Source organism: Oncorhynchus keta, chromosome 19 (assembly GCF_023373465.1).
Source record: "Oncorhynchus keta strain PuntledgeMale-10-30-2019 chromosome 19, Oket_V2, whole genome shotgun sequence".
Lineage (NCBI taxonomy): Eukaryota > Metazoa > Chordata > Actinopteri > Salmoniformes > Salmonidae > Oncorhynchus > Oncorhynchus keta.
In genome coordinates this window covers 54,566,670-54,594,067 of record NC_068439.1, presented here as the reverse complement: position 1 = coordinate 54,594,067, position 27,398 = coordinate 54,566,670, and the positions used below count along the sequence as shown (strand labels likewise).

Genomic DNA, 27,398 nt, shown 5'->3' with positions numbered 1-27,398 from the left:
CCTGTTGTGTATTTAACCCTCTGTTTCCCCTCATGTCTTTGTCAGAGATTGTTTATTGTCAGTGTAGTGTTGTTTGTTGTATAGGTGCGCGTCGGGTCTTCGTACCCATATTTTGTTTATGTTCATTTCCTGTTTAGTGTTGTGGAGCATGTTCCTAGGACATTATTAAAAGACTCCATTTTACACTCCGTTTGACTCTCCTGCGCCTGACTTCCCTGCCACCTATACACATATGCCTGACAAATATTCTTGCGATGTCTGGTGTGGACTGCTCTATTGATGTCATGCGACAGCATCTCAACCGGGTTGAGGTCAGGACTCTGACTGGGCCACTCAAGAAGGCATATTTTCTTCAGTTGAAGCCATTCTGTTGTTGATTTCCTTCTGTGTTTTGGGTCGTTGTCCTGTTGCATCACCCAATTTCTGTCGAGCTTCAATTGGCGGACAAATAGCCTAACATTCTCCTGCAAAATGTCTTGATAAACTTGGGAAATCATTTTTCTGTTGATGATAGCAAGCTGTCCAGGCCCTGAGGCAGCAAAGCATCCCCAAACCATGATCCTCCCTCCACCATACTTTACAGTTGGGATGAGGTTTTAGTGTTGTGTGTTCCTTCCAAACAACACAACTTTAGTTCTGTCTGTCCACAGAATATGTTGCCAGTAGCGCTGTGGAACATCCAGGTGCACTTTTGCAAACTTCAACTTTGGACAGCAGTGGCTTCTTCTGTGGTGCTCTCCACAACAAACACCATTAGCTTTTGGAGAAGTCATTAGCCTCGGGATTCACATACTTTTTCCAACTTACACTGTGAATGTTTAAATGATGCATTCAATATAGACAAGAACAATACAACACGTTGTGTGTTATTAGTTGAAGCACACTATGTGTGTCTATTGTTGTGACTTCGATGAAGATCAGAACATCTTCCCCATTCTATTTCTCTTGACTTGTTAAAATGTCCAGTCTAAATGAAGCATTCTGGGAGGGCTGACCTGATGTGTGACTCGTTTCATATTTGAAATACATAAAATTACATTAGGCCTTGCCTATAAGACTACATTAAAATGCAATCAAAATGCAAAAAAACACACTTCTTAAAATGTCTGAAGTTTTCGTTTATATCCGTTGTGTGACTTATCCACTGGAGCTTATAGTTTATCCACATCTTCTACCACCACATCACAGCATAAAACACATTTACAATTTACATTTTTCAGAAACCGCCAAGTACCGTCATATCATAAAAAAACAATACTGTGGCATTATATTTTGGCTGTTCACATTGTCCTTTCCAACACAGTTCCAGGAACTATGGTGGCTGCGTAACCAGGCCAGCCAGTAGAGCTTGGCTTGGCATGGTTTGGACATATAGTGCTGCTACAAAGGGGAGAAAGGCAAGAAAGAGAGTGTAGCATGCAAGAAGAATAAATAATGCAGATAGGAACCATGCAGATGAGCCCAAATGGCAAAAGAGGTAGCTAAATAAGATGCATGCAGGCTTGCATAAACTATACCACACAAACACACACAATCCCAAACTAGTCTGTGTGTGTACAGTGATAAGACAGAAGCAGGGTTGTTATGGGGCTGAGGAAGGGTACAGAGTCTACAAGGTAGGCAGACAGGCCGAATGTGTCAAATCATACTTTTATAAGGTACAAAAATAATGATGTGACCACACACTCTCTAATCTAGCAAAGGAGGAACAGACAGATATTTGTATTTTGGCACTGGAGGTCAAAGTCTGATGATGAGTGACCAGTACTTGCTGTAGCGCTAACTGCTAACCATACAAAACAGTCTGTGACACATGGTCCCGTTAGCTATTTCTTTTGACTGGTGTTCCCCAAGGCTCATTAGCTCAAGTTGCGTTTCAAAGCATGAGCAAATTTAGGACACATCTGAAGAGACTATGTGACTGGCTACAGCGCTTGGTCACTGGAGGGTCCTTCGCAGCTGCCACTCTGTGTGCATGCAAGCATGAAATGCATATTTGCTGCAGGAGGACTCAAGAATACTAATCATAATTTCAGCCTGTCAGAAGAGGAAAGCAGATTCCTCCTCTGTGTCTCAAAAGGAAGGTCTGTGTTCAGTAGGCTACAATCTGAATACAGGAAAAACTTAAATTTAGGGTTCACGCTAGAGGGATAGAGGAAGGGGAAAACAAGCGTTCTTACATTAGAGATTTATAAAAAAATAAAAAAGGAGACAGGAGAGAAATCCACTTTGCATTTAAAGAGAGCTGTGACACTGAAATCAGTATGAAAGAACTTGACACCGCTGTTAAAAGAATATCATTAGGGAAAGCACCAGGGCCAGATGAACTTCAAATGTCTATCAATTCTTAGGTGAAGACATTAAATAACTGTTATTTGATGCTTTGAAATGATGTATAGAGAATAGACACTTGGGGAAAACATTTTTGAATCAATGTTGTTTCCATGTTGCACAGAAGAAGAAAAAAAATGATGTTTTGACGATGAATCAACGTGGTAAAAAGTCATCAACGTAAAGGACCGCAAGGATATATAGACTATCTGCGCCCTGTGACATTACGTAAAGGTATAATTCACCCACAGAAATAAAAATCATGAATCTCCGGTCAATTTCGATGAAACTCCTGTCAGTGTGTAAAATAAAACAACTCCTTACGATTTAACTTCTAAGTGGTGAGTGTGAAAATCAGGAAAACGTGTAGGAACGTGTCATAACTACATCATTCTCTTTACTGGAGATAGGGGATAACACACTACCACATTTCATAATGTTTTTAAAACAATTGACTGGACTCCAGATCGCCTAATCAACCAATAGATGGTATAAACATACTAGTCTAGAGAACGCATCCATCCACTCATACCGCCATGACAAAGTATATATTTCGCTTAGATGTACTCAAGCTAAACAGTATACCAAATTATTCAACTCCATTTCTACTTCAAGTTACCATGTCACAATGCGCCCTGTGTCCGTGGGAAACCGAGATATTACAATAAGAAAGAGATAGAAATCCCATTGGGCAATGAATGGAGAAACGACCCACCCAGCTGGCTGTAGACACACCGCATTCACGTTGTCATGCAGCGTCACGCGGTTGCTAAGCTAATTGTCCCTTCTCAAAGTCAGAGTATGAGTCGAGAAACGTGCCTGTCTTCCTCGAAAGTACGTAATGTCACGATTCCAAAGCTATACGACATTACAGACAACACGTTAATTATCTCACATCTTGGAAAATATTTGCAATGTTGTACTTCCTGTTGCAATGTTGTACTTCTTGTTGCAATGTTGTACTTCTTGTTGCAATGTTGTACTTCTTGTTGCAATGTTGTACTTCCTGTTGCAATGTTGTACTTCTTGTTGCAATGTTGTACTTCCTGTTGCAATGTTGTACTTCTTGTTAAGCTAAACACCAAATTGACTCCCATTCAAACCTTTTTTTATTCAGTTTCTTCATGTTCAACTGGGCTCTGGGAGTCTATTGTCAAATGCTCAGGAAAGTTTTAAAAGTACTCTACCGGTCAAAAGTTTTAGAACACCTACTCCTTCAAGGGTTTTTCTTTATTTAGACTATTATCTACATTGTGGAATAAAAATGAAGACACCAAAACTATGAAATAACACATATGGAATCATGTAATAACCAACAAAGTGTTAAATAAATCAAAATACATTTTATATTTGGGATTCTTCAAATTGCCACCCGTTGCCTTGACAGTTTTGCACACTCTTGGTATTCTCTCAACCGCCTTCACCTGGAATGCTTTTCCAACAGTCTTGAAGGAGTTCCCACACTTGTCTGATTTTCCTTCACTCTGCAGGCCAACTCATCCCAAACCATCTCAATTGGGTTGAGGTCGGTGGATTGTGGAGGCCAGGTCATCTGATGCAGCACTCCATCATCTCTCACAAGTGGAAATCATCCGTTCACCCACACCACATCTCACAAAGCCACGGTGGTTGGAACCAAAAATCTCCAATTTGGACACCAGACCAAAGTACAAATTTCCACTGGTCTAATATCCATTGCTCATATTTCTTGGCCCAAGCAAGTCTCTTCTTATTGGTGTCATTTAGTAGTGGTTTATTTGCAGCAATTCGATGGTCTCCTCTGAACAGTTGATGTTGAGATGTGTCTGTTACTTGAACTCTTGGGCTGGAATTTCTGAGGCTGGTAACTCTAATGAACTTATCCTCTGCAGCAGAGGTAACTCTGGGTCTTCCATTCCTGTGGTGGTCCTCGTGAGAGCCAGTTTCATAGCACTTGGTTTTTGCGACTGCATTTGAAGAAACTTTCATAGTTCTTAAACGTTCCATTTTGACTGACCTAATGCTGGACTGTCATTTCTCTTTGCTTACTTGAGCTGTTCTTGCCATAATATGGACTTGGTCTTTTATCAATTGGGTATATCTTCTGTATACCCCCTACCTTGTCACAACACAACTGACTGGCTCAAATACATTAAGAAGGTACACCTGTTAATTGAAATGGATTCCAGGTGACTACCTCATGAAGCTGGTTGAGAGAATGCCAAGAGTGTACAAAGTTGTCATCAAGGCAAAGGGTGACTTTTTGAAGAATCTCAAATATGAAATATATTTACATTTGTTTAACACTTTTTTGGTTACTACAGAATTCCATATGTGTTATTTTATAGTTTTGATGTCTTCACTATTTTTCTACAGTGTAGAAAATAGTAACAATAAATAAAAACCCTTGAATGAGTAGCGGTTGTAAAACATTTGACCGGTAGTGTATCTCTGTGGTAAAGAAAAATTACTCTGGTCTCCCTCTCTCTCTGGGTAGAGACGTTTATAGCTCAGTGGTAGAGACATACCGCAAGTTGAACTCATGAGTAAGACTGCTAAATTGATAGTGCAGCTTGTTTAGTAGCTCTCACAGCGAGCTACAACACGTGCTGATATTGACATTATTTTGCATTATTTTGTGTAGCTATGTTTTCTCACTAGCTAGCAACCTAACTAGCTAGCCAGCCTGCCCAGAGAGGCAGAGCATTGGATTGTGGGTTTTGTAGTAGACTTGAGCTGCAACAGACTTGAGCTGCAACAGCTCCAAAAATGATTTTCACATATTTCTACCAGCCTTGTTATAATTACAAAATGAAACATTTGTTCACAAAAATTGCTTTCACACATTAGTGTGGTTAGGGGTATTATTTCATTCAGAAAAATAATATTCTTTGCACCAATAAACTACAGCGCTTAAAAGGCAATTCCACAAGTAATGATTATTATAGTCAAAGGAACGTTGACTTATTCTATTGTAGTACCACAGATGTTTTCATTACTTATTGGTAGATATGATTTCTTAGATAAAATTTTTTTTAATATATTCTGAAGAACTACTCTTTGTCACGAATTCCACCGAAGTTGGCTCCCCTGCCTGTTCGGGCGGTGCTCGGCGGTCGTCGTCACCGGCATACTAGCCGCCACCGATCCCTTTTTCGCTGTCTGTTTGTTTTGTCTTATTAGTTGCACCTGTCTATTTGTGTGCTTGATTGGCTTCCTTATTTATAGTTTGTTTACCCGCCCTTGTTTCGTGTGGGATTACTCATATGTTACGTGTGTATGTTTTGTTGGTGTTCGCTCTCTGGACCTGGTATCCTGTTGTGTTGGGTTGGTCCACATTTTCCGCGCCCTGTTTTGTTGGCCATTATTTTCCGTGCGATATTAAAAGTGCGCGTCTTCCTGTGGAACTATATGCTCTCGGCGCCTGATTCTTCCCTCATGCACCAAGTTACCCGTGACACGCTTACTGTAGTGTTTCACCTTCGAAAGGAAATACGGTGCCTTCGGAAAGTATTCAGACCCCTTGACATTTTCCACATTTTGTTAGGTTACAGCCTTATTCTAAATTGATTATTGAGATATTGCTCCTCATCAATCTACACACAATACCCCTTAATGACAATACCCCTTAATGACAATACCCCTTAATGACAATACCCCTTAATGATAATACCCCTTAATGCTGCAAGCTTCGCACACCTGTATTTGGAAACGTTCTCTCATTCTTCTCTGCAGATCCTCTCAAGCTCTGTCAGGTTGGATGGGGAGCATTGCTGCACAGCTATTTTCTGGTCTCTCCAGAGATATTAGATCGGCTTCAAGTCCGGTCTCTGGCTGGGCCACTCAATAGCATTAGGAGACTTGTCCCGAAGCCACTCCTGCGTTGCCTTGGCTGTGTGCTTAGGGTCGTTGTCCTGTTGGAAGGTGAGCCTTCGCCCCAGTCTGAGGTCCTGAGCGATTTGGAGCAGGTTTTCATCAATGATCTCTCTGTACTTTGCTTCGTTCATCTTTCCCTCAATCCTGACTATTTCCCAGTCCCTGCCTCTGAAAGACATCCCCACAGCATGCATGTATTAAAAATAAAAAACAGAAATACCTTATTTACATAAGTATAAAGTTCCTTTGCTATGACATTTGAAATTGAAATCAGTTGCAGGATTGTGTCAAGGCACAGATCTGGGGAAGGGTACCAAAACATTCTGCATTATTGAAGGTCCCCCAAAACACAGTGGCCTCCATCATTCTAAAATGGAAGAAGTTTGGAACCACCAAGACTGTTCCTACAGCTGGCCGCCCGGCCTTAACTGAGCAATCGGGGGAGAAGACTCTTGGTCAGGGAGGTGACCGAGAACCCGATGGTCACTCTGACAGAGCTCCAGAGTTCCTCTGGGGAGATGGGAGAACATTGCAGAAGGACAACCATCACTGCAACACTTCATCAATCAGGCCTTTAAGGGAGAGTGGCCAAACGGAAGCCACTCCTCAGTAACAGGCACATGACCACCCGCTTCAAGACTGTTGGAAAAGCATTCCAGGTGAAGTTGGTTGAGAGAATGCCAAGAGTGTGCAAAGCTGTGTCTACTTTGAAGACTCTCAAATATAAAATATATTTTGATTTGTTGAAAACTTTTTTGGTTACTACATGCACCCATATGCGTTATTTCATAGTTTTGATGTCCTCACTATTATTATACAATGCAGAAAATAGTACAAATAAAGAAAAACCCTGGAATGAGTAGGTCTCCAAACTTTTGACTAGTACTGTATATAAAATGAAATATTACTCTGATACCAAGAAATGGGTTATAGAACTGTGATACAGTGACCAGAGAAGTGAAATCCTTAGTAGCTTATTTCACACACACACTACTATAGCACCTGCTAAACTGTGTACTCGACCAATAAACTTAGATTTGATATATCTAATAGATAATTCACTTTGATTGAGCCAAGGTAGGCCTATATAACCTTCAGTTCTCCAATCCCACTCATGCATTTACGTCACATCGTGCCAATCATTCTAATTTACACTGATTAGCTAGGCCTAATCAGAGAAAATGAGTCGGAACGCGAGAGGAGCATCAGTGTGTCGGATAAGTGATTCCTGAATAAGTTTAAAAGGATGGTCCTATCCTCAATAAGTTCGTATAATTACTGTAGCAGTCGGTGCAGTTCACTTCATGTGGTGTTGAAAGCAAATGAGAGAGAGAGAGCGCGTGCACAGTACCCCCACCAGGGAAGGAGAAAGATATTCCCTCACCCCCTTCACTGGTTTCGCTAACCGTCATGTAGGAAACTGTTGCTATAATAAAAGCAAACCACGGGACTGTAGAGGAAAAGAGGGGCAAAGGGGGGAAAGAGAGCCGGTGGTGTATAGGCTACGAAACATGTAGGCTGGGGAGACCGCCTAAGTAAATTGACCATAAATCCAATGAGAGAGAGCGAGATAGAGATAGAGATAGAGATAGAGATAGAGAGAGAGAGAGAGAGAGAGAGAGAGAGAGAGAGAGAGAGAGAGAGAGAGAGAGAGAGAGAGAGAGAGAGAGAGAGAGAAAAAAAATCGGGAAAGAAGAAGCAAATAGCAAAGAGACGCCAATTAGACCGGCAAAATCGGCCCGGAGCCGTGGAGAGCATAGCCACTTGGCTACTTCTGCATCGTCGGTTTTTTAAATCAGACTTTTGAAGATATTATTTTCACAGTTGGCTTATTCTATCGATGCTGTTGGCTTGAATTGAGTTTTTTTTCAAGGTAATTTACGGCCACAGTAGTTGGACCGCGTTTTACATTGTGTGCTGTGCCTAGCTCTCAGTGGATTAAACGTTCGTCTCCGGAGCCTGCTGCAGAGGAATAGGGGAATTTCAGCACCCTGGACAGCGACTAGCAGTTGAGGTAAGCGGGTCCGCTAAACTTATCAGCTAGTAGTAGATATTCAAATGTCTTTTGCGTAATATTTTGCTTAATGTTTTACCACAGTTGTAAGGGAGAAAAGTGCATTATTACATTTGAATGTCAAAATATTAGCATACCTTGAATACATTTGAGGAGGGTGAGACCTTCACAAAGGCGATAATTGGGTTTCGGGGAAGTTAGGTCAATGAGGGTGGTTTGTAATATATTCCAAAGGATGCAGACTGTTTGAATATGAACGCTGCTGCGGCTCTATTACCTTGAGTCCCTGCCTCTGCGCTCTCAAGTTTATTAGGCTACTCAACATAACATTCATAAGAATAAATATGAAGTTAGTACGCCTTATCTATTTCGATACTGGATGTGTGTATGGTCAAGAATATTGTTCACTATGAGATAGAGTGAATAGAGTTTCAAGTGATTGTATACCAAAAATTGAGCGTTGAGAAAAAATTGAGAATTGTCAAAGGATGGTGTTTCCGTTTGGTGGGAGGCGGGTGGGGGAGAAAAACACTAATTTTCTTTAAGACCAGCTATTTATTCTGAGGAGTCAGCGCGTGTCCACTCAGCAGCAAAAAGCAGCTCATGCCTCGGAGTCTCCACAGAGAAAATCATCTCCTGTTCAGCGCGAGACATTTCTTCCCATTGGCACGGAGCCAAGAGAAGCCCCCCCACCACCCCACAAAAAAAAAAGAATCAGAAACGGCGCGTGCTGCACTCACACCCCCGAATCCTAATTCAAACTGGCTAATTAACGATGTATGACAAAGAAAAAAAAACACAGGAATACACTGACATCATAAACTATTTTATTTGCATAGGCCTACAAATGAGCTGGAGATAGCAGCACTAACCAATGGACCTTGTCCTTCACTGTCCAGTAATCTGGAAACATGCAGACATCCTGACACCTTGCATTACCTGTGGTTCTGACTCTCCTTTCTAGCACAACCACTTACCTTATCACCCTCTCAAACATTTGAAAAATGACAGGCCTCTCTCTCACTCTCTATTTCTCTATCGCACTCACTCACTCACTGACTGACTCTCACTCTCTCACTCTCTCTCCCACTCTCTCTTTCCACAATTCAGGTGAGAGGAACTGTTTCAGTTGCAGCTTCAAATACGCCTATTGCGGTTTGACATTTTCCATAACACTGAATATGAAAATAAATCTCCTTCCTAGTAAACGCATAACAACAAAGATATGGTCCTTCACACTGTGTGAGTGAAAAGAATGTTTAGTTGTTAAGTAGGGGCTCAGACACTGACAGAAATGAGAAGAAGCAACCAACAGAAATGACATTATTCCAGAAGACTGCACTCTGGCTTCCTTGAGGACTGAAAACAGTCTGAGCTCTGACTGTAAAGTAGGAGTTGTGGGTTATGATGTCTGCAGTGTTATTGTCTGTAAACACTTCATTTTATCTTTACTATGTGAAACATTGACAAACGAATATGTCATGCTCAATTTATTGGACAATAAATAGCCAAGGTATTTCAAGTTGAATAGCCACCCCACAAAGACATCGGAGAAAATATGCATCAGTGGAGGCTCCTCAGAGGAGGAAAGGGAGGACTATCCTCCTCAATGAATTTCCTAGAAATGTAAGTAGTAAATTATTTAGAAAGTTATCCATTCTAAATTATGATAAATATGATCACATCACAAAATAATTTATTCAAAAACTATTTTGCAAAGGTCTACAGTAGCCTCAATAGCACTACTGCACTACGACGGCATCCCTAGCCACGTACTCAGAGCATGCACAGACGAGCTGGCTGGTGTGTTTACGGACATAGTCAATCACTCCCTATCCCAGTCTGCTTTCCCCACATGCTTCAAAATGTCCACCATTGTTCCTGTACCCAAGAAGGCAAAGATAACTGAACTAAATGACTATCGCCCCGTAGCACTAACTTCTGTCATCATGAAGTGCTTTGAGAGACTAGTCAAGGATCATATCACCTACACCTTGCCTGCACAACGCCCCAAAAGGACCACAGATGATGCAATCGCCATCACAATGCACACTGCCATGTCTCATCTGGACAAGAGGAATACCTACGTAAGAATGCTGTTCATTGACTACAGCTCAGCATTCAAAACCATAGTACCCTCCAAGCTCATCATTAAGCTTGAGGCCCTGGGTCTCAACCCCGCCCTGTGCAATTAGGTCCTGGACTTTGACGGGCCGCCCCCAGGTGGAGAAGGTAGGAAACAACATCTCTACTTCACTCATCCTCAACACTGGGGCCCCACAAGGGTGCATGCTCAGCCCACTCCTGTACTCCCTGTTCACCCATGACTGCGTGGCCATGCACGCCTCCAATTCAATCATCAAGTTTACAGATGACACAGCAGTAGTGATTACGAACATCGACGAGAGCCTACAGGGAGGAGGTGAGGGCACTCGGAATGTGGTATCAGGAAAACAACCTCTCACTCAATGTCAACAAAACAAAGGAGATTATCGTGGACTTTAGGAAACAGCAGAGGAAGCACCCTCTTATCCACACCGATGAGACAGCAGTGGAGAAGGAGGACAGTTTTAAGTGCCTCTGGGTACACATCACGGACAAACTGAAATGGTCCACCCACACAGACTGTGTGGTGAAGAAGGGGCAACAGCGCCTTTTCAACCTCATGAGACTAAAGAAATTTGGCTTGTCACTTAAAACCCTCACAAACTTTTACAGATAACTTATCCGGCACACTGATGCTCCTCTCGCGTTCCAACTCATTTTCTCTGATTGTGCTGTAGGGCAGGTAGTTTGCCCCTGGTGATGCATTGTGCAGACCTCACCAGATGTTCTCTTGTTGTTCTCATCTTGTCAGGCTGTATCACTGCCTGTCACATACAGCTGATGTATTGTGCATTGAAGTCCATAAGCTAAAGAAGAGGTGAGGTGGAGGAGAGCGCATAGATGCGAGAAGGAATACAACGTGGCTGCTATGAAAGTGAACTGTGTGTGATCAGTGATGAAATCAAGCCACAGATTCTGTTGAAAAACATTTCTTACACGGAAGCAAACGGAACAAAATGGGGATAAACATTTTTATTTCATTTGACCTTTTTTATACAGGTTTTTCTCATTGAGATAACATCTCTTTTCCAAGAGAGACCTGGTCCAATAGCAGCAGGATGAACTGTCACAAACAGTCTAGGAACCTATATGACACACACACACACACACACACACACACACACACACACACACACACACACACACAAAGTTCTACACATCACATCTCACAAACAGCACTCGGAACCCAATACGACTGGCTGACAGTTTGATAACTGTGTTCACTGGGGTTTTTCCTTAATCTAGATTTCAGGTCAGAGCGTTTTCATGAGAGTGCATGCTAACTGTACTGTGGCTTGTGTTCCTATACGCCTCAAATCACATTTATGAGTCTCTTTAAATTCAAACCCTGCTAGACGGATGTCATTATAACTACATACAGTATTATCATAACAGTAAGAACATGCAGAGAGACGGCTGAAGTAAACACACACCATCCCACACACTCGCATGCACGCACACACAGACACACACACGCAAGCGCACACAAATACTGTACACAGCAGTGGCGGTCGGTGCCGTTTAAGATGAGGGAGGATGTTTTTAATTTATTTTCTATTACAGCATATTGGATGACTGTCCTTCATATTCCATTCACCCAGTTCAATGTAACATCGATAGGTTTAGGCTACTACATGATACTCTAAACATCCCTATACCCATCATGAGGTTGCTACAACCTTGCCTATGAATGAAGGTTTACAACGTAGATGCACACAGGTCGAGAGAAATTTGAGTGATCAAGGTGACAGACAGTGACACATTCAATAATGCCTTGCACACTCTTGCCTGCATCTAGCTGATCTAGGGTGTACCAGGGGTGAGGAATTCCAGTCCTCGTTGGCCTGATTGGTGTCACACTTTTTATCCATCCCTAGCAAACGCAGCTGCTTAATCAACTTTCATTCTAAACTGAAGATCATGATTAGGTGATTATTGGAGTCAGGTGTGTTAGCTGGAGCTGGGACAAAACTGTGACACCAATCAGGCCCTCGAGGACTGCAATTGCCCACCCCGATAACCATTAGTCCAACAGTTGCAAACAAGAGTTTTCTATTGAACAAATTCAAGTATGTTTCTCTGTTACGTTCAGTTTGCTTCTGTTTTAGAAACGTGTTTCAACAGAATCGGCAGAATGAATACAACCCTGATCACACGCAAACACAGTTCTATTTCATAGAAGCCACATAGAAATAGCATGATCCCTTTGATCGTTGTATAATTCCTTTTCGTCTCTACTCGCTCTCCTCCTCTGACCTTTTCCCTTCGCTTCTGAACTTCAGTGCACAACACGTCAGCTGTCTGTGACCAGGTGGAAAAAAAAATGTTCCAAGCCCATATCATAACCACTAACCGCTACACACAGCCTGCAACGTTGTCAACATAGTAACGTCATAGTCAATGTAGCTACTAGAACTAATGCCTTAGTAAACCTGCTACAATCATGCAGTACAGTCAGCAAGCAGTTCAGCAGTTACACTGGCAGGCCCCGGTGGCAAAAAAATATATACAACCAAAAGCTTACCTTGACTTGGAAGAGTTCCAGGGTTGGATAGCCTTCGCTAGTAAATGAAGTGAAAGTTTTAAAAAATATATAAAAAACTACATATAGCTCTCTCTCTCTCTCTCTCTCTCTCTCTCTCTCTCTCTCTCTCTCTCCCTCTCTCCCTCTCTCCTTAATTTTTAAATAAATAATTTGTTCAAAACTGTTCAACTACTGTCTTTCTCTCTCTGTCAACTACTCACCACATTTTATGCACTACAGAGTGCTTGCTAGCTGTAGCTTATGCTTTCAGTACTAGTTACATTTTCTGATCTTTTTATTGGATGGACAACATGTCTGTTCATCCTGTAAGAGCTCTGATTGGTTGGAGGACGTCCTCTGGAAGGGGATGAGAACTACAAGCCTCCTGTGTTTTGTATTGAAGTCAATGTACCCAGAGGAATACAGAAGCTAGCTGTCCTCCGGCTACACCATGGTGCTGCCCTAAAGAGTGTAGTTAAAGCTACTGTTGACCTTCATTGCAAAACGGTGTGTTTTAATAAATTATTTGGTGACATGAACATAATTTAGTATAGTTTTACCTAAAGAGGATACCTTTAATGTTTCACAATTTAAAAAAAATGAAATTCAGAAAAGGATGGTTTTCCCCTTCCTCAGTTGAGGAGCCTCCACTGATACACACAAACAAACCCCTGAACCCTTTCCGTTTCCTCACTTTTAGTCAATTGTGGTCGATTTGAATAATCAGAGCAAGCTAAACTCAGTAGCGCTGGATGTGGCTGTCTCAGAGAATATTAGGTTGCAGTGAGCCATGCCAATAAGGGATGTGTGTGTTCAGAATACAGGATGCGCTTACTCACTCCGCTGTGCACTTTGTCAGCCTTTTCTACAGAGAGTGAGAAAGGTGGGATGTATTTTGGAGCACTGTGCTCTTTCTGTGCTGTGCTGTGCTTTGCTGTGCTGTGTTGTCCTATGCTGTGCTGTGCTGTGCTGTGCTGTGCTGTGCTGTGCTGTGCTGTGCTGTGCTGTGCTGTGCTGTGCTGTGCTGTGCGTTGGTATCTTGGCTGAAACACACAGCCGCTTTAACAGTCAGCAGTCATCTCATCACCGATTCTCGTCTCTTCAGAAACAGTGCTGCAGGGCTATAATCTCACTGGCATAATGACATCCACTCCAATCAATAGCCAAATGGCAGCAGGAATCAATAGGCCTAGATACCGTAATGTACAAAACGTGGCAATGCTAGAGACGGTGGAAATGGCAGCTCGAGGCTATTTCAGTTCAGCATCAGGACTAGAGAAAGAAAGTAGCTTTTAGTTTTAAAATCAACATAACGTTAATGAGCCATTTATTATTAATGGATGTGTCATCTGTGTTTATTATGTCAATATAATTGCAGCATTAAAAAATGCAATTTCTCTTGTTCCCAGACCATTTCCTACACACACACACACACACACACACACACACACACACACACACACACACACACACACACACACACACACACACACACACACACACACACACATGGCTGCGGTGCAGGGTGAAACAAATCAAATCAAATCAAATCAAATTTATTCATATAGCCCTTCGTACATCAGCTGATATCTCAAAGTGCTGTACAGAAAACCAGCCTAAAACCCCAAACAGCAAACAATGCAGGTGTAAAAGCACGGTGGCTAGGAAAAACTCACTAGAAAGGCCAAAACCTAGGAAGAAACCTAGAGAGGAACCGGGCTATGTGGGGTGGCCAGTCCTCTTCTGGCTGTGCCGGGTAGAGATTATAACAGAACATGACCAAGATGTTCAAATGTTCATAAATGACCAGCATGGTCGAATAACAGTGGAGACCTTGCAGCCCTCTAAGCATGCAGTTATCAGAGATACAGGGCTAATGGGAAATCAGTCAGCTGAAGTAGTGTGTCCTGTCCTGGAATAATAATAATAATAATAATAATATATGCCATTTAGCTGACGCTTTTATCCAAAGCGACTTACAGTCATGTGTGCATACATTCTACGTATGGGTGGTCCCGGGAATCGAACCCACTACCCTGGCGTTACAAGTGCCATGCTCTACCAACTGAGCCACAGAAGGACGAGAGGAGAGACCACTCCACTAAAGAGTGCCTGGTCTATGACTGTTCTATGTCTGCTAAAGTACTAATCTATGCTTGCTCTCTCACTACTCCGCGATTCATTTATGACTGCTATGTGACCAGTTTACGCATGTACAATATTGCCCTATGCATGCCTATGCAGGGTGAAACCTGCTCAGAAAAAGATTTGGTAGCATAGGGCAGGGATCATCAACTAAATTCAGCCCTGTGACAATTTCTTTCTTTAGCTGACAGTCAGATGGCCATGCACAAATTATTTGTACACTGCAAATTGACCGCAAGAAGCCCAAACAGATCTAACATTTGACTAAAACATAATCCTTTCAAATCTTGCTTATATTTCTATAGGATCAAATACATTGCTCTATCATGCGTGGGAATACTTTGAAACCGATTTCCAAAATTAAAATCACTTGGAGCTGATTTGCTGGTGTTTTTACAGTCTTTCATATCCAGCAATAAAACAAATATAATTATTATTCTTTGCTCAGAAAACTTAAGGGGCCAAATAATATCACCCACAGGCCAAATTCGTCCGGCGGGCCGCCAATTGGGGAACCCTGGCATAGGGTGATTGTAAAAAGGGATAACACTCAAAGTAGAGGTCATACCTCAAAGGATTAATGGCAGAGGAAGCGGGGCAGAGGAAGGAGGACAGACGAAGAGAGGCAGGGGGACAGAGGCAGGGGGACAGATGCAGTGGCTGGCAAGCTGCTTCGGACTGGCCAGGGGACAGAGCAGGGATGGTGAGTTAGCCAGAGGCAATGGTGGCTGCAGTCCAAGTGGCCATAAACATTAATAAAGCATGTAATCCCAAAGAGATTGTTTCTTTTACAATCCATTAAAGTGATGAATATAAACCCATTTTCACCAGGACATAGAGGGCTATCCTCTTAGTGGAAGTTAGGGTATGAGTAGGTGTGATGCGGACAAAAGACCAGTGCACGAAAGAGTTCACTTCTTCTGCAGCATTCGCTGTAAAATATAACGCTATGTCCTTGTGTGTGTGTGTGTGTGTGTGTGTGTGTGTGTGTGTGTGTGTGTGTGTGTGTGTGTGTGTGTGTGTGTGTGTGTGTGTGTGTGTGTGTGTGTGTGTGTGTGTGTGTGTGTGTGTGTGTGTGTGTGTGTGTGTGTCTCAGGCTCGGGGGTGAATACGAGGCTAGGCCGTCTGGTGCCCCTACCGCCACGGCGTTTAAGACGCAAGTCGAATGGAGATCATCTCAGAGTGTGACGATCTGTAAATCAGGCAACAGGCAAAAGCCCAGCTCAGCTGCTTTGTGTACATCAACAGATGGTTGTGCTCACATTGATTTGTCTGTACAGCTGTACAGGGTACAGATGGAGGCGAAGTTGTGTTACGGCGCAGCTGTGCAGACCGACAGAGGTGAACCTGATGAAACTGATAGCGAAACGCGGCGCTGTTTGCACTGCATAATGAAAGAGAAAAACAGCCTTGTTTTTGAATATTAGAGGTAAAGTTGAGTTATGGTTCATGCTCATGCTGTGTAAGAACAGGAGTCTGGGTGTGAAGAAAAACAACTGTTAGCTATACACTTGCATTTGCACATTTAGCAGCGGGGATTAAATAAGGGATGAATGCATTGACTCAACACAGCCAGCAAATACTGAGAAACATTGTCCTAACTCCGCATGACAAGCTACAATATGTGGAAGATGCATTTGCCTTTTAAGATTATATTGATCATGATATGCTGCAGCCAGTCCACCTAACAAGCTATGCTCCAATAACGTCGCGGCAATGACTTTGAAATGTCCTCTGTAACTATGTCATGTAAGCAGAAATACACAATGGCTCTATACAAAATGACTTTGCAGCCTACCTTGTCAGCTTGGGGATTCGAGCTAGCAACCTTTCGGTTACTGGCCCAACGCTCTAACCACTAGGCGAGACTCTCTGGTGGGGATGTCTTTAGCCTGGTCTCAGATCAGTTTGTGCTGGCAAGACAGCACAATCAGTTGCGGGACCAGGCGAGAACGTCCCCAGGCCCAAGCAGTGTTTGCTGTGCAGTTGTAATTACATTCTATACTCTGGGTGTAATTTAGTCAGGTCCACAGTGTCAGCAAACAGGCTGGTGTTCTGTGGTCCCTCTATGCTGTCTCAGAACACTGGGTTATTTAATTACACACACACACACACACACGCACGCACGCACGCACGCACACGCGCGCGTGCAAGTACGAGCAGTCACGGTCACGCAAGCAAGCGCACACACAGCCACACATTTGCGCTCTCTGTCTTTCCCTCTCTCGCTCCCTCTCTCACACACAAACTATGTGTGTGTGTGCCCGTGCAAACACACACTCAGTGACCCCCCCCAACTCCCCCCTCATTAGTCCCCTGCTGCCCCCCTGCCCTGCTGCAAGCCCTCACGGCTCAGTGACAGGGGTCACTGCCACAGTGAATTAACCCTGCTGTCTGGGTCTCTGTGACCTGCTTGTCGGACATTATTGCCTGTGTGGTGGTGCATCTCACCCCATTGAGCAGCAGTAGCGGGCCTAGGTGTGTGAAATGTACTAGACCAGTGCTTGTCAACTTTTTTGTAACAGGCTGTGGTACAAAAACTGACTGAATTGGTCTCAGTGAACCATCTGACGACCCGGTCAGCAACACCTTCGGGACCGATACTGGTCTGCAAACCACAGGTTGAGCAACACTATATTTGGCTAGCTGGGGTAGAAGGCTAAGCAGTTGGCCTGGCTGGTCTGAACTTGTCATTTCTGGTCTGGACTGGTCTGGCTTGTCTACTGACTGGGGAAAATCAGCCTGCTTGATTTGACTGCGGGCAGTAGCTCTACTAGCTGCAGCAGCTGGCTGCTGTGTCACTGCCTCTGGGCTCTGAGCTGTAGCTCCTTTGACTGCTATGGCTCCTGTGTCACTTGAGACACTGCGGCTCCTCTCCCACGGCTGCAATAAGTTTTTCTGCGCTGCTGAGAGAATGCAAGGACACACACACAAGTACACACAAGTACACACACACACACTAACACACACAGGCTGCCACCACTGCCGCTAGTGCTGTGTTTGTGTGTGATGTTTCTGCGACATTTGTGCCATGTTGGTGCGCATTGGTGCACATATCTGAGTCTGTGTCTCTGTGTGTCGATCCCAGTTCAGTGATTAGCGTGTTCTCTTTAGCTGTTCCATTTTCTTTCTCAAGGCATCCTGAGAGAAGCAGAAGCGCTCTGTAATTAGCCTGGAAAAGCATAGAAAAACATCAACAAACAAAGATGAAAGAATCCACGCCTAGCCTTCATTTTGCTGCTGAGCACCATCATCATTACAACTAGACATGTTCAGTTTCCACAGGTGTAAGCTGATTCGCTCATTACAAACAACTCACTCTGGCCCAGAACAACATCAAAACATCAGGCGTGTTCCAATAAGGAGTAAAAACCCATATAGTGTTTTATATAATGGTTTTGGGTGCCAGATTGAGCTTGTTGGTTATTATAGTTGGATAGTTGGACCTTGGACCCATCCATATCCACAGCTCTCTGTCCAACTGCAGGAGGTACCCAGTATTAGTGCCCATGGTTTAATCTGAAAGCCAGATAGAGGGAGAGGGATGGCTGCAGCAGCCCTGGTAGAAAGCAATAATGAGGGAAATAATCATCCAGCCAACCCATCCAACTCCAGCCCTCCAGTGGCAGACATGTTGGGTAAAAGAGATGGCTATATGTGATAAACAGATACCTCTCACTATATATATATATATATATAGGTGTCTCGTTTTCTCTCCTTCCGCTTTTCGCCCTTGATTTTTTTATTCCCTGATTCTCTCGCTTCCCTCTCACTCTCTACCCTTCCCTCTCACTCTCTACCCTTCCGTCTCACTCTCTACCCTTCCCTCTCACTCTCTACCCTTCCCTCTCACTCTCTACCCTTCCCTCTCACTCTCTACCCTTCCCTCTCACTCTCTACCCTTCCCCTCTCACTCTCTACCCTTCCCTCTCACTCTCTACCCTTCCGTCTCACTCTCTACCCTTCCCTCTCACTCTCTACCCTTCCCTCTCACTCTCTACCCTTCCCTCTCACTCTCTACCCTTCCCTCTCACTCTCTACCCTTCCCCTCTCACTCTCTACCCTTCCCTCTCACTCTCTACCCTTCCCTCTCACTCTCTACCCTTCCCTCTCACTCTCTACCCTTCCCTCTCACTCTCTACCCTTCCCCTCTCACTCTCTACCCTTCCCTCTCACTCTCTACCCTTCCCTCTCACTCTCTACCCTTCCCTCTCACTCTCTACCCTTCCCTCTCACTCTCTACCCTTCCCTCTCACTCTCTACCCTTCCCTCTCACTCTCTACCCTTCCCTCTCACTCTCTAATCTTCCCTCTCACTCTCTACCCTTCCCTCTCACTCTCTACCCTTCCCTCTCACTCTCTACCCTTCCCTCTCACTCTCTACCCTTCCCTCTCACTCTCTACCCTTCCCTCTCACTCTCTACCCTTCCCTCTCACTCTCTACCCTTCCCCTCTCACTCTCTACCCTTCCCTCTCACTCTCTACCCTTCCCCTCTCACTCTCTACCCTTCCCTCTCACTCTCTACCCTTCCCTCTCACTCTCTACCCTTCCCTCTCACTCTCTACCCTTCCCTCTCACTCTCTACCCTTCCCTCTCACTCTCTAATCTTCCCTCTCACTCTCTACCCTTCCCTCTCACTCTCTACCCTTCCCTCTCACTCTCTACCCTTCCCTCTCACTCTCTACCCTTCCCTCTCACTCTCTAATCTTCCCTCTCACTCTCTACCCTTCCCTCTCACTCTCTACCCTTCCCTCTCACTCTCTACCCTTCCCTCTCACTCTCTACCCTTCCCTCTCACTCTCTACCCTTCCCTCTCACTCTCTACCCTTCCCTCTCACTCTCTACCCTTCCCTCTCACTCTCTACCCTTCCCTCTCCCTCTCTACCCTTCCCCTCTCACTCTCTACCCTTCCCTCTCACTCTCTACCCTTCCCTCTCACTCTCTACCCTTCCCTCTCACTCTCTACTCTTCCCTCTCACTCTCTACCCTTCCCTCTCACTCTCTACCCTTCCCTCTCACTCTCTACCCTTCCCTCTCTCCCTCTTGTTCTAATTTTTTTCTGCCCTGGAAATCTTTTCTTTTTGCATGAGTTCACCATGAGAATTAAGAACGAGGATTCATGATGTTTCATCCTGCACCATACAACCTTCTGAAGGTTATGTTCAGACCTGGCAAATTGATAATATTATTTATATGCTATTCTATCTGTCATATAATCATTGTAAAGGGCTGACATTTATTTTTGGGGATTTGGAGACTCAGTAGGAATCATAATGTATCTGTTAGGTATCGGAGCTGTGGAGCTAGGAGATATGGTCTGTTGATCAAAACAGGAGTGAGACTATCACATGTTGAATATAAGTGCACGGTAGGCCATCACATCATATAGTTTTTCATATCTAACAATGCAGAAGAACCGAGCGAACTTAGGAATACCAAGAGAAGTCCACAACTAACTGTAAACAGCCAGACAACAAGCTTTCATTTTAAAATACATTTTAGAGTATTGGTCTGGTGGCTTTTGTGTTGCAATAGCTAGGGGTTCCAAAAGGGTTCTTCGGCTGTCGCCATAAGAGAACCATTTTGGGTTCCATGTAGAACCCTCTGTGGAAAATGTTGTACATGGCACCCAAAAGGGTTTTACCTTTTTTTCTAAGAGTGTAGTAATTGAAATCCTCTAAATACTTTGAGCATTTGATTGAGTTTGTCTGGAGTACCAGATTACCTGTGGAACTGTTCCATTGCGCCAGGCGAACTCAAACCAATAACAGCTGAAGTACTTGAAAGAAAACAAATAGTATTGGAACGCAGGTCTGTCTGGTGATGGTCTTTTTCCAAACCATGTTAGAAGCCTCTGTGTCAAATCAAATCAAAGTTTATTTGTCACGTGCACCGAATACAACCTTACAGTGAAATGCTTACTTACAGGCTCTAACCAATAGTGCAAAAAAAGGTATTCATGTGTGTGTGTGTGTGTGTGTGTGTGTGTGTGTGTGTGTGTGTGTGTGTGTGTGTGTGTGTGTGTGTGTGTGTGTGTGTGTGTGTGTGTGTGTGTGTGTGTGTGTGTGTGTGTGTGTGTGTGTGTGTGTGTGTGTGTGTGTGTGTGTGTGTGTGTGTGTGTGTGTGTGTGTGTGTGTGTGTGTGTGTGTGTGTGTGTGTGTGTGTGTGTGTGTGTGTGTGTGTGTGTGTGTGTGTGTTTGTGTAGGTAGTGTAGTCCTTCTGTAGCTCAGTTGGTAGAGCATGGCGCTTGTAACGCCAGGGTAGTGGGTTCGATTCCCGGGACCACCCATACGTAGAATGTATGCACACATGACTGTAAGTCGCTTTGGATAAAAGCGTCTGCTAAATGGCATATATTAGGTAAGTAAAGAAGTAAAACAACAGTAAAAAAACATTTGAAAATAACAGTAGCAAGGCTGTATACAGACACCGGTTAGTCAGGCTTATTGAGGTAGTATGTACATGTAGGTATGGTTAAAGTGACTTTGCATATATGATGAACAGAGAGTAGCAGTAGTGTAGAAAGAGAGGTATGCAAATAGTCTGGGTAACTGCTCTGTTACCTGTTTAGAATGCTTATGGGTTGGGTGTAAAAACTGTTGAGAATAATTTTTGTCCGGGACTTGGCACTCCGGTATGGTAGTAGAGAGAACAGTCTATGACTGGGGTGGCTGGGGTCTTTGACAATTATTAGGGCCTTCCTCTGACACCACCTGGCGTAGAGGTCCTGGATGGCAAGCAGCTTTGCCCCAGCGATGTACTGGGCCGTACGCACTACCCTCTTGCCATACCAGGCAGTGATGCAACCGGTCAGGATGCTCTCGATGTTCAGGCTGTAGAACCTTTTGAGGATCTCAGGACCCATGCCAAATCCTTTTAGTTTCCTGGTGGGGAATAGGCTTTATCGTGCCCTCTTCACGACTGTCTTGGTGTGTTTGGACCATTCTTGTTTGTTGTTGATGTGGACACCAAGGAACTTGAAACTCTCAACCTGCTCCACTACAACCCCGTCGATGAGAATGGGGGCATGCTCGGTGCTCCTTTTCCTGTAGTCCACAATCATCTCCTTAGTCTTGGTTACGTTGAGGGATAGGTTGTTATTCTGGCACCACCCGGCCAGGTCTCTGACCTCCTCCCTATAGGCTGTCTCGTCGTTGATCAGGCTGTTGTGTCTTCTGCAAACTTAATGAGGGTGTTGGAGTCGTGCCTGTCCATGCAGTCGTGGGTAAACAGGGAGTAAAGGAGAGGACTGAGAACGCACCCGTGGGGAGCTCCAGTGTTGAGAATCAGCATCGCAGATGTGTTGCTACCTACCCTCACCACCTGGGGGGCGGCCCGTCAGGAAGTCCAGGATCCAGTTGCAGAGGGAGGTGTTTAGTCCCAGGTTCCTTAGCTTAGTGATGAGCTTTGAGGGTACTAGGGTGTTGAACGCTGAGCTGTAGTAAATGAATATTATTCTCATATAGGTGTTTCTTTTGTCCGGGTGGGAAAGGGCAGTGTGGAGTGCAATAGAGATTGCGTCATCTGTGGATCTGTTTGGGCTGTATGCAAATTGGAGTGGGTCTAGGGTTTCTGGGATAATGGTGTTGATGTGAGCCATAACCAGCCTTTCAAAGCATTTCATTGCTATGGACGTGAGTGCTACGGGTCTGTAGTCATTTAAGCAGGTTGCCTTTGGGTTCTGGGTTCTTGGTTCCCAAGGACTATGGTGGTGTGCTTGAAACATGTTGGTATTACAGACTCAATCAGGGAGAGCATGATCACAAAGTCGTCCGGAACAGCTGATGCTCTCATGCATGCCTCAGTGTTACTTGCCTCGAAGCGAGCAGAGAAGTGATTTATCTGGTAGACTCGTGTCACTGGGCAGCTTGCGGCTGTGCTTCCCTTTGTAGTCTGTAATAGTTTGCAAGCCCTGCCACATCCGACGAGTGTCGGAGCCGGTGTAGTATGATTCAATCTTAGCCCTGTATTGAAGCTTTGCCTGTTTGATGGTTCGTCGCAGGGCATAGCGGGATTTCTTATAAGCTTCCGGGTTAGAGTCCCGCACCTTGAAAGCGATAGCTCTACCCTTTAGCTCAATGTGAATGTTGCCTGTAATCCATGGCTTCTGGTTGGGGTATTTACGTACAGTCACTGTGGGGACCACGTCCTCGATACTCTTCTTAATAAAGCCAGTGACTGATGTGGTGTATTCCTCTCAATGTCATCGGATGAACCCGGAACATGTTCCAGTCTGTGATAGCAAAACAGTCCTGCAGTTTAGATCTGCTTCATCTGACCGCTTTTTTATAGACAGAGTCACTGGTGCTTCCTGCTTTAAATTTTGCTTGTAAGCAGGAATCAGGAGGATAGAGTTGTGGTCGGATTTACCAAATGGAGGGCGAGGGAGAGCTTTGTACGCATCTCTGTGTGTGGAGTTCAGGTGATCTGGAAAATTGTTCCCTCTGGTTGCACGTTTAACTTGTTGATAGAGATTTGGTAGAACTGATTTAAGTTTCCCTGCATTAACGTCTCCAGCCACTAGGAGCACCGCCTCTGGGTGAGTGGTTTCCTGTTTGCTTATTTCCTTATACAGCTGACTGAGTGCGGTCTGTGGTGGTAAATAAACAGCCACGATAAGTATAGCTGAGAACTCTCTAGGCAAGTAGTGTGGCCTGAAGTTTTTCACAATATACTCTACTTCAGGCAAGCAAAATCTAGAGACTTCCTTAGATTTTGTGCACCAGACCCCCCTTCTTACCGGAGTGTGCTGTTCTATCCTGCCGGTGCAGCGTATATCCCGCTAGCTGAACATCCATGTCGTCATTCAGCCACTATTCCATGAAACATAGGATATTACAGTTTTTGACATCCCATTGGTAGGATATTCGTGATCGTACCTCGTCTATTTTATTGTCCATTGATTGTACGTTGCTTTCCTTCTCGACCTTCTGTGGGTCCTGACGAGGCATCCAGCTCTTCGTCCTCTGTACATGCGCAGCTTCCTCTTGCGAATAACTGGGATGTCGGCCCTACCGGCTGTTTAGAGAATATCATGTGAGTCTTGCTTGTTGTTGAAGAAATCTTTGTCTAATCCGAGGTGAGTGATCGCTGTCCTGATATCCAGAAGCTCTTTTCTGTCATAAGATACGATTGCAGAATCATTATGTACAAAATAAGTTACAAATGAAGAGAAAAAAAACACATAATAGCACAATTGGTTGGGCGCCCGTAAAACTGATGCCATTTCTTCCGGCGCCATGTAATATATATATATGTAATATGTAGAAATAGCTCTGCTATTTCCTGGTGTCTGAAACGTTTGTCTGATTTCAATTTATGTCACACAACAAGCACTGTAGAGAATCATTGTGCATTCTAAACCCTTGTGGAATATCTTGTGAATAATCCAAATTATTTTATTTTCAACTGATGTACAAAACAGAGAGTTTAAAAAAACATGACCCTTACAGAGGAGAAGCATAGAAAATATTGCTAATATGCAGATCAGAAAAGGTCCTAGGAATCCTGTTAAAACCGGTTTTAATACAACAACAAAACTCCCAGCTCAGATTAGGTTTTAGGATGATGTTAAGACACTGCTCAGACAAACGCTGAGCCAGGAGTAAAATCAACTCATAAATGTTTCTCAGCGATGATCACAACAGTTTGAGGTACCGCAAAGGAAAAATAGTGATGATGCTCATTGACATTGTTGCAAATTCTGGGAATTAACCAATCGTGATGAGGCATCGCCAGCTGTGCACGCTTCAGACAAGCACGGTGAATGTGACTGTCAAATTTGGCAAAATAATTAGGGACGCACCGATCTGACATTTTTGGCCGATACAAATATCTGATATTTTCCCTGCTAAAAAAAAAAAAAAACATTTTTGCGGCCTTTTAAGCATTTTAGTACAGTTAAATAGTTGAAATACACACACACACACACACACACACACACACACACACACACACACACACACACACACACACACACACACACACACACACACACACACACACACACACACACACACACACACACACACACACACACTGACCAAAAGGTTATTTTGTTAGCATTTACGTATGTCCCTATTACCAGTAAAACATAATCAAAACATATTTCTTTCACTCAGTGTACTGTTTCGTTGTTCATTTGTTCAGTCTCAACCAGGATTTCATCTTACATTTCAAGCAGTGAAGTTTCAGCTCTGTCTGTCCGTGGCCTCTCTTCCTCGGTCACTGGGTCCGTTTCCATCTTGTCCAGCTGTGTATGTAACATTTCACGTAAACCCTGTTTCTTGTCTGCATCGAAGTCGCGGTCCTTGTACCTAGCATCGAGCGCGGTGGCGACACAGTAAAGAGGCTCAAAAGAATGCCATCGAATCGCATGTTGTAGAGTACTTTTGCAAGTTCTAACCCCATGGTCATGTTCACAGCCCCTTGTAGAGTACTTTTGCAAGTTCTAACCCCATGGTCATGTTCACAGCCCCTTGTAGAGTACGTTTGCAAGTTCTAACCCCATGGTCATGTTCACAGCCCCTTGTAGAGTACTTTTGCAAGTTCTAACCCCATGGTCATGTTCACAGCCCCTTGTAGAGTACTTTTGCAAGTTCTAACCCCATGGTCATGTTCACAGCCCCTTGTAGAGTACTTTTGCAAGTTCTAACCTCATGGTCATGTTCACAGCCCCTTGTAGAGTACTTTTGCAAGTTCTAACCCCATGGTCATGTTCACAGCCCCTTGTAGAGTACTTTTGCAAGTTCTAACCCCATGGTCATGTTCACAGCCCCTTGTAGAGTACCTTTGCAAGTTCTAACCCCATGGTCATGTTCACAGCCCCTTGTAGAGTACTTTTGCAAGTTCTAACCCCATGGTCATGTTCACAGCCCCTTGTAGAGTACTTTTGCAAGTTCTAACCCCATGGTCATGTTCACAGCCCCTTGTAGAGTACTTTTGCAAGTTCTAACCCCATGGTCATGTTCACAGCCCCTTGTAGAGTACTTTTGCAAGTTCTAACCCCATGGTCATGTTCACAGCCCCTTGTAGAGCACTTTTGCAAGTTCTAACCCCACGGTCTGTGTGGGCAGTTTTGTTGAGCAGCCGTTTCAGTGCCATGACAGAGGGTTTCACGTCTGCTACAGACGCAGTGGATGATTTTCTGCTTTTGTTCTGTGTAGCGCTGTATTTTTCGTGGCGTCGTTACGTCATCTACTTACGTTATATAGGTATGCACGTCATCTACCTACGTTATATAGGTATGCACGTCATCTACCTACGTTATATAGGTATGCACGTCATCTACCTACGTTATATAGGTATGCACGTCATCTACCTACGTTATATAGGTATGCACGTTATCTACCTACGTTATATAGGTATGCACGTCATCTACCTACGTTATATAGGTATGCACGTCATCTACCTACGTTATAGAGGTATGCACGTCATCTACCTACGTTATATAGGTATGCACATCATCTACCTACGTTATATAGGTATGCACGTCATCTACTTATGTTATATAGGTATGCACGTCATCTACCTACGTTATATAGGTATGCACGTTATCTACCTATGTTATATAGGTATGCACGTCATCTACCTACGTTATATAGGTATGCACGTCATCTACCTACGTTATATAGGTATGCACGTCATCTACTTACGTTATATAGGTATGCACGTCATCTACCTACGTTATATAGGTATGCACGTTATCTACCTATGTTATATAGGTATGCACGTCATCTACCTACGTTATATAGGTATGCACGTCATCTACCTACGTTATATAGGTATGCACGTCATCTATCTACGATATAGAGGTATGCACGTCATCTACCTACGTTATATAGGTATGCACATCATCTACCTACGTTATATAGGTATGCACGTCATCTACTTATGTTATATAGGTATGCACGTCATCTACCTACGTTATATAGGTATGCACGTTATCTACCTACGTTATATAGGTATGCACGTAAGCTTTTACATCGGTTTTGCACATCGGCATTAAACTGGACAATGTTTGCATTTTTAGCTAATATCAGCCGATTCCGATATGCTTACCGATATATCGTGCATCCGAAGGTAAAATGTTTGATCAAATTTTCACCTGACACAATCACTTTGCATACTCTTAATTATTTGCTCAAATGTTGACGTGCATATTTTTTTTGTGACAATTCTGATAGTTGTTAAAAATCAACACACTAGTCACACTCGTTATCAACACATTCGTCACTCCCATTTAACAACTCTAAATTGCTTTGGCACAGTTGGCATCCAACCACTTGCTGATAATGTTACATAAAACGTTAGAAAGGTCTATCATTCTAATCAAACAAATTCAAAGTTAACATCGGCCCCAGATGCCTTTAATTCCCCAATTTATAAGCATGACCACTTAAGGAATAGTTTTTCACAACGTGA

General features: G+C 43.7%; 1 protein-coding gene across 1 annotated transcript in view; it reads left to right on the top strand.

Moving 5' to 3' along the window:
- Positions 1 to 7,813: 7,813 nt before the first annotated feature.
- LOC118397785 (transmembrane protein 121) overlaps positions 7,814 to 27,398 on the top strand; it is a 60,772-nt gene continuing 41,187 nt past the window's right edge. Inside the window, exon 1 of the mRNA XM_035792659.2 lies at positions 7,814 to 8,200. The gene's annotated coding sequence lies outside the window, so the exon portion shown is untranslated. The remainder of the gene's footprint in view (positions 8,201 to 27,398) is intronic.